Source organism: Engystomops pustulosus, chromosome 2 (genome assembly GCF_040894005.1).
Source record: "Engystomops pustulosus chromosome 2, aEngPut4.maternal, whole genome shotgun sequence".
Taxonomy (NCBI): domain Eukaryota; kingdom Metazoa; phylum Chordata; class Amphibia; order Anura; family Leptodactylidae; genus Engystomops; species Engystomops pustulosus.
The window spans coordinates 141,714,231-141,727,080 of record NC_092412.1 but is presented as its reverse complement, the minus strand read 5'-3'; positions in this window follow the sequence as shown (position 1 = coordinate 141,727,080).

Below are 12,850 nucleotides of genomic sequence, written 5' to 3'. Positions count from 1 at the left end.
AATTTAGGACACCAATCCATAAGGACTAGTGGGTGATTTAATGTCCCAAGTCGCCCTGACAGGTGTCCTTTAATGGAGAGGATGGCAAAATAAGATGAGGAGCTGTTGGGGGTGTCACAATAACTCTACAAAAACACTTATCAGGGATGTAAAAGATAAATCCACTTGGGTCCAAGCTGCAATACTGGACATAGCTCTTATACAAAATCAGCCATCAAAACCAAGCATGATAAACCAAAGACACTTACTCATAGATCAAGACAAAGTCCATGTGGTAATATTCTTATATTTGATATCCATTGCCTCTCTCCTTTTTAATTCAATGTTTAAAAGGAGCCAGAAGTGCTATGGGGTATTGCCAAAACCCCCCTCTGGTGCAGATTCAGGGGCTTTAACATTCCCCTCCCACTGTTGGCAGAAACTTCCTCTGCTGCCATGAGATTACATCAGTCAAAGGGAGGGGGGAGTGCTGAATGAGCAGAGGGGAGGGGGGTGGGGGGGGGATAAGACATTAACAGCCCATTAAATTGCAGCATAGAGGGGTAACATCCCCATGAGCCCTTCCAGCTTATTAGCATAACTTTAAAAGTTGACTTTAGAAGGAAGGAAGCCATGGATAACAAATATAAAAATATTTGCACAGTCGCCGTGCCTGTATCTAACGGTAATGGTTTATCATGCTTGATTTATGATAGTAGATTTCTTTTAACTCCTTTCTGACATTGGACATAGTACTATGTCACGGACACCAAGGACTTGCTGCATCGTTACGTAGTACTACATCCCACCTCTGGCACCGGCTGCCGAACGGCGACAGTGACAGAAGCTGCGAGTGTCAGCTGTATATTATAGCTAACACCCGCTGACCATGGCGTGCAAGGGTTTTCTGCACTAGATCAGCCCGCAGCGCCTGCCGGGGGCGGGGGGGGGCGATGCTCCCATGGCAGCCCCTGGGGTCTGCCAGTGCCCCGAGGCTGTGCGACACTCTCTGGCTATAATACACTGACCATGCGTTACATGTTATGTTACATAACACAGTGTAATACATCTGTATTACACTGTGTTATAGGAATAAGAGCTTGAACAAGCGATCAGAGCAGCACTTGTTCAAGTCAACCTGTAAAAGTAAAAAAAAATAAAACACTTAATAAAAACACTTTTTAATAAAAATAATTGATTAAATAAAGTTAGTCCCCTAAACACCAACATTCCCTATACATACCTAATAAAGTACAAAAACACAAAATTATGAAAACACCACATATTTGGTATCGCCGCGTCCACAACAATCTGCACAATAAATCAGTAATTTGGACCAGCTTAGTAAACGCGTAAAAACAAAATCTGAAAAAATTGCCAAAAATATATATATTTTTCATAAAATCCCTTCACAAAAATGTTCCAATAAGTGATCAAAAAAGTTGTGTGCCAGAATGGTACCACTGAAAAGGACAACTCAACAGATAAAAAATAAGCCCTAAACCAGCTCTGTCAACCAAAAAATATGAAAGTTGTGTCTCCAAAAAGATGGCGATACGAAAATAAATCAGATTTTCTCTATATTAGTTTTTCTTCAGTAAAATTGAAAAAAATAGACGCTTTTCTTTTCCTCCATACATTCCAGAGTTAATAAAATCAATGGGCTACAGACCTACTAAAACGAAGTCTTTGTAAGGTGCATCTCATGTCACAGAAAATATTCCTTATATATGTCCAAATTGCCAAAAAAATAAACATTGTATAGCCAATAAAAAGTGACAATGCATAATCTGCTCTGAATGGCGCAGCGTCCCTTCGATGCCCTGGCGTGTGCCCATACAGCAGGTAACCACCATATATGGGGTACTGTTATACTCTGGAGAGATTAGGTATCAAATTTTGTGGAACGTTTTGGTATTTTATCAACTGAAAATGTGTACATTTAAAAAAAACACACATTCATTGAACTCGATTTTGTTTTAACCCCTGTAAAACAATTAAAGGGTTAACATACAGTCATGGCTGTAAGTTTTGAGAATGACACAAATATTATATTTTCACATGGTTTTTATGTGTGTTTGTCAGATGTTTTTATCACATCAGAAATACAAGTGCAATCATATTATGAGTAACAAAAGCTTTTATTGACAGAATGAGTTAATGCAGCAATTCAATATTTCAGTGTTGACCCTTCTTCTTCAGGACCTCTGCAATTCTCCCTGGCAGCTCTCAATCAACTTCTGGACCAAATCCTGACTGATAGCAGTCCATTCTTGCACAATCAATGCTTGCATTTTGTCACAATTTGTTGGTTTTTGTTTGTCCACCTGCCTCTTGCTGATTGACCACAAGTTCTCAGTGGGATTAAGTTCTGAGTTTCCAGGCCGTGGACCCAAAATCTCTATGTTTTCTTCCCTGAGCTATTTAGTTATCACCTTTGCTTTATGGCAAGGTGCTCCATCATGCTTTACAGTTGCCATGAGACAAGGCTGGTGGTATCGCTCACCTTGTCTTCTCCGAACAAACCGTTTTCCAGATGTTCCAAACAATCGGAAAGGGGATTCCTCAGAGAAAATGACGTTACCCCAGTCCTCAGCAGTCCACTCCCTGCACCTTTTGTAGAATATCAGTCGGCCCCTGATGTTTTTTCTGGAGAGAAGTGGCTTCTTTGCTGCCCTCCCTGACACCAGGCCTTGCTCCAAGAGTCTCCACCTCACAGTGTGTGCAGATGCACTCACACCTGCCTGCTGCCATTCCTGAGCAAGCTCTGCACTGCTGGTAGCCCGATACCAAAGCTGAAACACTTTTAAGAGACGGTCCTGGCGCTTGCTGGTCCTTCTTGGGCGCCCTGGAGCCTTTTTGGCAGCAATGGAAACTCTCTCCTTGAATTCCTTGATGATGCGATAGATTGTTGACTGAGGTGCAATCTTTTAAATAAAAATAATTAATTAAAGTTAGTCCCCTAAACACCAACATTCCCTATACATACCTAATAAAATACAAAAAACACAAAATTATGAAAACACCACATATTTGGTATCGCCGCATCCACAACAATCTGCACAATAAATCAGCAATTTGGACCAGCTCGGTAAACGTGTAAAAACAAAATCCGAAAAACTTGCCAATAATGTATATTTTTCATAAAATCCCTTCACAAAAATGTTCCAATAAGTGATCAAAAAAGTTGTGTGCCTAAATGGTACCACTGAAAAGGACACCTCAACACATAAAAAATAAGCCCTAAACAAGCTCTGTCAACCAAAAAATATGAAAGTTTTGTCTCCAAAAAGCTGTGATACTCTTCCCTGTTAGGCCAATTTTGTGCAGTGCAATGTTGACTGCACATGTTTCTTTAGAGATAACCATGGTTAACAGAAGAGAAACAATGATGCCAAGCACCAGCCTCCTTTCAAAGAGTCCAGTGGTGTGATTGTTACTTAATCATGACAGATTGATCTCCAGCCCTGTCCTTATCAACACCCACACCTGTGTTACTGGAGCAATCACGGAAACAATTTTAGCTGCTCCTTTTAACCCCTTAATGACCGCCGTATCGGCTTTTTACGGCGGTCATTAAGGGTACTTCTTCTGACGCGTACGCCTTTCTACGGCGGCGCGTCTGAAGAAGAATTCGGGACACCGGGTCTTGCTGGTGCCCGTGTCAGGCTGTGATATCACAGCCCAGACCCGGCACTCTCCCCGCCGGGTTCTGCCTTCCGGGCAGGACCCGGCTGTAAGTAACTGAGCATGCGCGGCATGCTCAGTTACTTACACTATACACTGCAATACAAGTGTATTGCAGTGTAAAGGCTTGAATAAGCGATCGGATGATCGCTTATTCAAGCCAAGAAGTAGAAAATGTAAAAAAGTTTAAAAAAAAATTAAATCTTTTTATAATATAATTAGATTAATTAATTAAATAAAAGTCCCATAATCTCCCCAGTAACACATAAAATGCAAATAAAGTAAATAATACACAAAAACACGTACATATTTGGTATCACCACGTCCGTATTAATCTGTACAATAAATCTAAATCAATATTGAACCCGCTCGGTGAACTACGTAAAAAAAAAACTCGAAAAACTTCCCATAATATACAATTTTTCATCAAACACCATCACAAAAAATGTTCTAGAAAGAGATCAAAAATAGTTACATTCCCTAATATGATACGACTGAAAAGAACAACTGTTTTCGCAAAAAATAAGCCCTCAACCAGATCTGAAGACAGCAAAATACAGAAGTTATGGCCCTGAAAAGTTGTCAATAGTAAAAACAATGCGATTTTCTCCAATATTGGTTTTGCTCAGGAAAATTGAGCAAAAATAAGAAAAACAATATAAATGAGGTAACACCGCAATCGTAGTGAACCAGAGAATAAAGATAAAATATTATTTTTACGTTACGGTGAGCGGGGGAAAAAAAATGCTAACAATCCAAAATAAAAATTGATGATTTTGTTTGTGTCCCCCTTGAAATAGTTAATAAAATCTCATGAATAATCTTTAGACTCCCAAAATGAATTATCTATACATTGTATATCATCCCGTAAATAATAAGACCTCATATGTTTGCATTACCAAAAAAAAAAAAATTAATTTATTCTGAAACTGTCAGTTTGGCCTAAATGAATGTATTTTCCAAAAAAATTCTATAGTTTCTAAATCGCAAGTCCATGTGAAACACTTAAAGGGTTAATAGACTTAATATAAGTTGTTTTACATATGTTGAGGGGTGAACTTTCTATAGTGGGGTAATTTATGGGGTTTTACTATTATTTAGGCCTTACAAAGTCACCTGAAAGCTGAGTTGTCCCTCAAAATGTGAGTTTTGGCAATTTTCATGAAAATAAGAAAAATCGCACCTAAAGGTCTGCACCTCATAACATTCTAGAAAAATGACCGGAAGCATAAAATATCATCTCAGCATAAAGCAGACATTCCGTAAATGTTAATTATCAAACTTTTTGGGTAGTTTTACATCTTGTCTGGAAACCAGAACATTTCAAACTTAGAAAATGAAGAATTTTTACAAACTTTTGCCAAATTTTCACTTTTTTTCAGAACGAAACGCAAAACTTATCACTTAAATTTTATTACTAACATGAAGTACAATGTGTCACGAGAAAACATTCTCAAAATCACCGGGATATGTTAAAGCGTTCCGAAGTTATAACCAATTATCGGGAGACATGTCAGATTTGAAAAATCGAGTCTGGTCATTGAGCTGAAAACTAGTGTCGGTGATAAGGGGTTAAGGCAGGCCTGCAATGAAGTTGAAATGTGTTTTGGGGGGAAAAGTTCATTTTCTTGGCAAATATTGATCTTAAGCTGATCACTCTTTATAACATTCTAAAGTATATGCAAATTGCCATTATACAACCTGATGCAGTAGACTTTGTAAAAATTAACATTTTTATCATTCTCAAAACTTTTGGGGCAAAAGCCAAACCCCTGAGGATGTCACGTTAGGTGGTGAAACATGTCAGGGGGGGGCGACAGTAGGTTTTAGCACAGAGACAGAGAGGAACCTAATGGAATAGAGAGTCAGGTCAGGCTCTAATATGGAAGACAAACACCTAAGAGAGGTAGCTCAGAGAGAGCAGGGGAAAAACAGCAGGTATAGGATACCGCAGATGGATGCAGTGGGATGTATGCATGGTGTGAACTACCCTACCCCAATCCTAAATTTTCCCCTACCCTACTAATACCCTCTGTTTGAAAGCTGACCAGAATGAAAGACTCTAATACTAATCAAAGCATTCTGAAAGGAATGTGATAGATCAACAAGCCAAAACAGGTTAACCTCCAGATCTCTGATAATTTTAGACAATCAAATCGGGTCAGAAACATTGTTCATTCACACATTTTTTGTCTTTTCACTCTATTTTTAAATGAATGAGAATTAAAAGTTAAATTTTAAAGAGCGAAAAAAGGGTTTAAGCGGCCGAGTGGCCCTATTCTGTCTTATATTTAAAAGTAACTAAACCCAGCTCACCAATGGTTCAATGAAAACAAAGGTATTAGACTGATACTTAACACAGGCAGCAATGTTACCCCTGCCTACGTCCTTTGTACGACCCAGGTGCCATTGTCGCCATCATCTAAGCCTGGGTCAAAGAGAAGAGCATGGGAGCGATGAGGAGCTGGCTGCAGGGAGTGCAGGTAGATGAGTATTATTTTTTTTTTTTTTTTTGCAGTGGCTACCTATCTACAGCATGCTCAGTGTGTTACATTACACAGTGTAATACATCTGTATTAAACTGTGTAATGTGAAGAAGAGCTTGAACAAGCGATCAGTGGATCGCTTGTTCAAGCTTACCTGTAAAGGTAATTAAAAACATTAAATAAAAAATTTTTTTAATAAAAATAATTATTGAAATAAAGTTAAAGTCCCCTAAACACAAAGATTCCCTATACACATGCAAAAAGTGAAAAAAAACACAAAATCGCCAAAAAAACCCCCACATATATGGTATCGCCGCGTCCGTAACAATCCGTACAATAAGTCAGAAACATTATTGGACCCGCTCGGTGAACGCAGTAAAAACAAAACCTGAAAAACACGCTAAAATTTACATTTTTCATAAAATCTCTACACAAAAATGTTCTAAAAAGTGATCAAAAAAAGTTATGTGTGCCAAAATGGTACCACTGAAAAGAATAACTCAACAAGTATAAAATAAGCCCTAAACTAGCTCTGTCAACCAAAAAATATTAAAGTTACGTCTCCGAAAAGATGGCCATGCAAAAACAAATGAGATTTCCTCTATATTAGTTTTTATCCAGTAAAATTGTAAAAATAAATGAAAAACTATATAAATGAGGTATCACCGTAATCGTAGTGATCTGTAGAATATAGATAATATAGTATTTTTAGTGTATGGTGTACGACCCCCAAAAAATACGAAAAAGTACGACCCCCAAAAATGTGTGTGTGTATGTGTATGTGTGTGTGTCCTAACTATGGTGCTGCTGTAAAACTTTAGAATTTTTTAGAGAACCTTACCTGGATGCAAACATATATCTTTTAGAGACCAGGAAAATCTTACAGAAATGAAAGTGGTCATCAACACATAAACAAATACAACAGAAATGTGAGTGATGATAAATCATAATTAGAAAGAATATGATGTCCATAATCACTTAAAAAGTACTGGAATAAGCTCAGAGAGCAGTGCTACAGATTTAGACATGAGTTATAGAAGCTAATTCTGCCAGGAGGTAGACACTTCCATTACAGTCCTGGAAGGATTGAAATCGTTCTACGCAGGTAACACGAATAGTTAGCTGTTCAAATCCTGCATACAATGATCACTTTGCTGTAAGTTACCCCTTTATTTATTGCCTGAGACTGAATCAGGGGATGATCTGTCAGTCATCAGTCCTGTGTAAGTATAGAAGTATATATCTACAGCAATCAAGATTGTGGAACTCAAGCAAACAGTCAGAAGGCATGCTTATTGCTGACAATGAAACTTGGAGACTACTTTAGGAAAAGAGAGGGATAATGTATAAGGATTATGAAATCTTCAAAATAGGCAGGTAAGCCTAAATTTCCCCCACCCTTCTGGATATAGAGATAACCAACAAGAAGGCAGTCCTCAGGATAAGATATAGGAGTGACGAATCAACAATATGGATGTCCTTTCAGTGCTGACAAGAAACAAATGAGAAATGGGCCAAAATGTCTTTAGGATTGGAGACAGAGGGGTGTTACAATGTATAGGAACATAGGGGAATCTAGAGTCTAGAGAAGAGTGGTCAGAAAGATTAATGGTCTATAGAAGAGCACCAGGGTGTTAGAAAGTAAGGAGGCATAGTGGGTCATAGTGTATAGGACTGGGGACATTTTACAGCAATATTTTAGCAGTCAGTCAGACAAGTCTAATGTAATGTTACTAGGCAATATAATGTGGGAGTATCAGACACCAGATAGAAATGACAGCCCTGATAGCATTCCAAAATAAGTAGCTGTATCTAATTTAAAGAGATCTTGACACAAAGTAGAGCACTTATCTCTAAGACAAACCCACTGAATGAATGCATTTGAATTCTAGGCAATCCTAAAACAATTAACTTGTCAGCAGCAGCAGCAGCAGCACCAGAATAGCTCCCAAATGTCACAGATTTGAAAGTCACAGATTTCAGGCTCTGTCCCTGGACTTTAACCCCTTAAGGACGGAGGGTTTTCCGGCTCTTTTCTCGCTCTCCAACTTCAAAAATCCATAACTTTTTCATTTTTCCGTGTACAGACCTGTGTGAGGGCTTATTTTGTGCGTAACAAATTTTACTTTCCCGTAATGTTATTTATTTTAACATGCCGTGTACTGCGAAGCTGAAAAAAAATTCCAAATGTGGAAAAATTGAAAAAAAACCGCACGTGCGTCACATTCTTGTGGGCTCAGTTTTTACGACTTTAACTCTTCGCTCCAAATAATACGCCTACTTTATTCTTTGGTTCGGTGCGATCGCGGTGATAACAAATTTATATAGGTTTTATTGTGTTTTAATACATTTTCAAAAATTAAACGAATGTGTACAAAAAAGAAAAAAAATTTTTTGCCATCTTCTGACGCTAATAACTTTTTCATACTTTGGCGCACAGAGATGTGTGAGGGGTCATTTTTTGCGAAATGAGGCGACGTTTTCATTGCTACCATTTTGAGGTCTGTGCGACATTTTGATCATTTTTTATTTCATTTTTTATGTTATGTAAAAAGGTGTAAAAGTCGCATTTCGGACATTTGGGCGCCATTTCCCGCCTCGGAGGTCACCGCCGCTTGTAACCGTTTTAATATTTTGATAGATCGGGCATTTTGGGACGCGGCGATACCTAATATGTTTGTGATTTTTACTGTTTATTATGTTTTATATCCGTTCTAGGGAAAGGGGGGTGATTTGAACTTTTAATATTTTATTAATTTTTTTTATTTTTTAAACTTTTTTTTTAATTTTTTTTTTCACTATCTTTTAGACCATCTAGGGTACATTAACCCTAGATGGTCAGATCGCTCCTACCATATACTGCAATACTTCTGTATTGCAATATATGGCATTTTTGCAGCACATTCATTACAATGAGCCACTGGCTCATTGTAACGAATCTGCAGCTGCCAGATAGCCTCGTGTCAAAAGAAGACACGAGGCTACCATGGCAACCGATCACCGCCCCCCGATGACGTTCGGGGGCGTGGCGATCGGAAAAAAGATGGCGGCGCCCGCGCGCCGCCGTCTTTTAAACGCCGCCGGCGACTTTGCCGGCGGCGTTGAAGGGGTTAATAGCCGCGATCGGTGCAAGCACCGACCGCGGTTATTAGCGGTGGGGGTTTTGTGCAATATGCAAAAACCCCCACCTTTGTATGAAGAGGACTCAGCCCGTGAGCCCTCTTCATACATCCCTTATACCTCTGCGCCGTAGAGCTACGGCGCAGAGCGTTAAGGGGTTAAAGTTGAATAAATTGGTGAAACAGGGAGCCAACAGCTATATGCATCACCGTCAACGTTCTGCTGTGGTCACGTGTATGGGATGACATTACATCATCGCACCTACCTGCTATAAACCGCAGCAGCGGAGAAGACAGAAGAGGAGAGGTAAGTACCTGATGTTTGTTTTTTAAATTGAACAACAAGGAGGGGGCATGATGTAAGTAGATAGCCCCAATATAAGATGGGGAGGGGGCACATTATAGGAAGGAGGAAGAAGGTCCAAGAATATAAAGAAGAGAGAATCACATTACGAGGAGATGTGATTGTGTGTGGGGCTTTGCTGGTGACACTGTTGGGGATGTATTCAAAATTGAAGGTATACTGAACCAGCATGGTCACCGCAGCATCTTGCAGCTGCATGCTATTCCATCCGGTTTGCGTTTAGTTAGACCATCATTTATTTTTCAACAGGACAATGATCCAATGGCAATGACGTCCAGGCTGTGTAAAGGCTATTTGACCAAGGTGATTGATGGGGCGCTACGCTAGATGACCTGGCCTCCACAATCACCAGACCTGAACCCAATCGAGATGGATTGGGGTGAGCTGGACAGCAGAGTGAAGGCAAAAAGGCCAACAAGTGCTAATAATCTCTGGGAACTCCTTCAAGACGGTTGGAAGACCATTTCAGGTGACTACCAGTTGTTTCAAGCTTTTTTTGTTATGTATATTCCACATGTGCTAATTCATAGTTTTGATGCCTTCAGTGTGAATCTACAATTTTTATAGTCATGAAAATACAAAAAACTCTTGCGATATTATTTTTTTTCTCTTTTGTGTTGTTTCATTATGTCCTGTTATGAGTCATGAGGCTCCATTTGGCCAGAGAAATGGCTAAAGGGGCACTTTGTTCTTGGGCCTAGCTGCAGGGAAACCAGCAATTGCAGCACACCCCTAATAATGGGCTTAGACATCACGAGTTTGGTATAGGATGAAAAGTAATAAGGTACCCGGTTGATTGTGAGCTATGACACGGTTGTGCCATCTTTCCATCAAAAGTTATGGGGTTTTAATAAAACCCCAGACACAGAAAGTACCTCTCCGAGGGGAGGGGGATAGAAAAAACTCCCCCTCACAGAGACATCACAACCAGGGGTGGGGGTCAAAAACCTCCTGGCATTAAATTAGCGAAGCGGCCACATGGCCTTGTTCAGTTTGAGGACTCTATACACTAGAAGACTGGATCGCTCTCCATGCCTTGTCCTCGGGCAAAGGAACTTCCACCTATTTCCATAGCAAGAGATTTTTGTTTCCGTTTTCACTAACTAAGTATTGTATGTGTATTGTACTGTTTTTTATTTTTATCTGACAATTTAGTTTTTGAGTGTACTGTAATTGTTATGCATATTAAAGTCTTAACTTAAAGTATCATATACACTCACCGGCCACTTTATTAGGTACACCATGCTAGTAACGGGTTGGACCCCCTTTTGCCTTCAGAACTGCCTCAATTCTTCGTGGCATAGATTCAACAAGGTGCTGGAAGCATTCCTCAGAGATTTTGGTCCATATTGACATGATGGCATCACACAGTTGCCGCAGATTTGTCGGCTGCACATCCATGATGCGAATCTCCCGTTCCACCACATCCCAAAGATGCTCTATTGGATTGAGATCTGGTGACTGTGGAGGCCATTTGAGTACAGAGAACTCATTGTCATGTTCAAGAAACCAGTCTGAGATGATTCCAGCTTTATGACATGGCGCATTATCCTGCTGAAAGTAGCCATCAGATGTTGGGTACATTATGGTCATAAATGGATGGACATGGTCAGCAACAATACTCTGGTAGGCTGGGGTGTTGCAACGATGCTCAATTGGTACCAAGGGGCCCAAAGAGTGCCAAGAAAATATTCCCCACACCATGACACCACCACCACCAGCCTGAACCGTTGATACAAGGCAGGATGGATCCATGCTTTCATGTTGTTGACGCCAAATTCTGACCCTACCATCCGAATGTCGCAGCAGAAATCGAGACTCATCAGACCAGGCAACGTTTTTCCAATCTTCTACTGTCCAATTTCGATGAGCTTGTGGAAATTGTAGCCTCAGTTTCCTGTTCTTAGCTGAAAGGAGTGGCACCCGTTGTGGTCTTCTGCTGCTGTAGCCCATCTGCCTCAAAGTTCGACATACTGTGCGTTCAGAGATGCTCTTCTGCCTCCTTGGTTATAACGGGTGGCGTATTGAGTCACTGTTGCCTTTCTATCAGCTCGAACCAGTCTGCCCATTCTCCTCTGACCTTTGGCATCAACAAGGCATTTCCGCCCACAGAACTGCCGCTCACTGGATGTTTTTTCTTTTTCAGACCATTCTCTGTAAACCCTAGAGATGGTTGTGCGTGAACATCCCAGTAGATCAGCAGTTTCTGAAATACTCAGACCAGCCCTTCTGGCACCAACAACCATGCCACGTTCAAAGGCACTCAAATCACCTTTCTTCCTCATACTGATGCTCGGTTTGAACTGCAGGAGATTGTCTTGACCATGTCTACATGCCTAAATGCACTGAGTTGCCGCCATGTGATTGGCTGATTAGAAATGAAGTGTTAACGAGCAGTTGGACAGGTGTACCTCAAAGTGGACGGTGAGTGTATACTTGAGTATAAGCAGGTTTTTCAGCACAAAAACTTGGCTTATACTTGAGTTAAAAATATATCAAAACTCACCTTTTTGGCTTCCCCCGCTGCTGGCTATATACTGGGGCAGGGGGCTGGCTATATACTGGGGGGCAGGAGCTGGCTATATACTATGGGGCAGGGTCCGGCGGGCTATATCATGGGGAGGCTATGACCCATGCATTTCCCACTCACGGCTTATACTCGAGTCAATAGGTTTTCCCAATAGGTTTTGTGGTAAAATTAGGGGCCTAGGCTTATACTTGGGTCGTCTTATACTTGAGTATATGCGGTATCTAAGTTTCCGAAGGGAATTAGATTACCAGGTCATTTTAATATAGTATAAGTAGCAGTAGTATGGTTCACTACAATTACGGTGATACCTCATATGTTTTTTTTAACTTTGGTCAGCTTTAGTGAGCAAAGCCAATATTGGAGGCTATTGACAACTTTTCAGGGGCATAACTTTTTTCTGTTGACAGATATGGTTTAGGGTTTATTTTTTGCAAAAAGAATTGTTCTTTTCAGTCATTTTCAGTTGTTCTTTGCAGTCATACCATATTAGGGTGGATAATTTTTTTCTGTGAAGGTATTTGATGAAAAATTGTATATTACAGGAAGTTTTTCGTGTTTTTTTTTTCACTTCGTTCACCTAGCAGGTTCAATATTGATTTTGATTTATTGTAAAGATTGATACAGACACAGTGATACCAAATATGTACCGTATTTTACTGACTATAAGGCGCACTGGACCATAAGA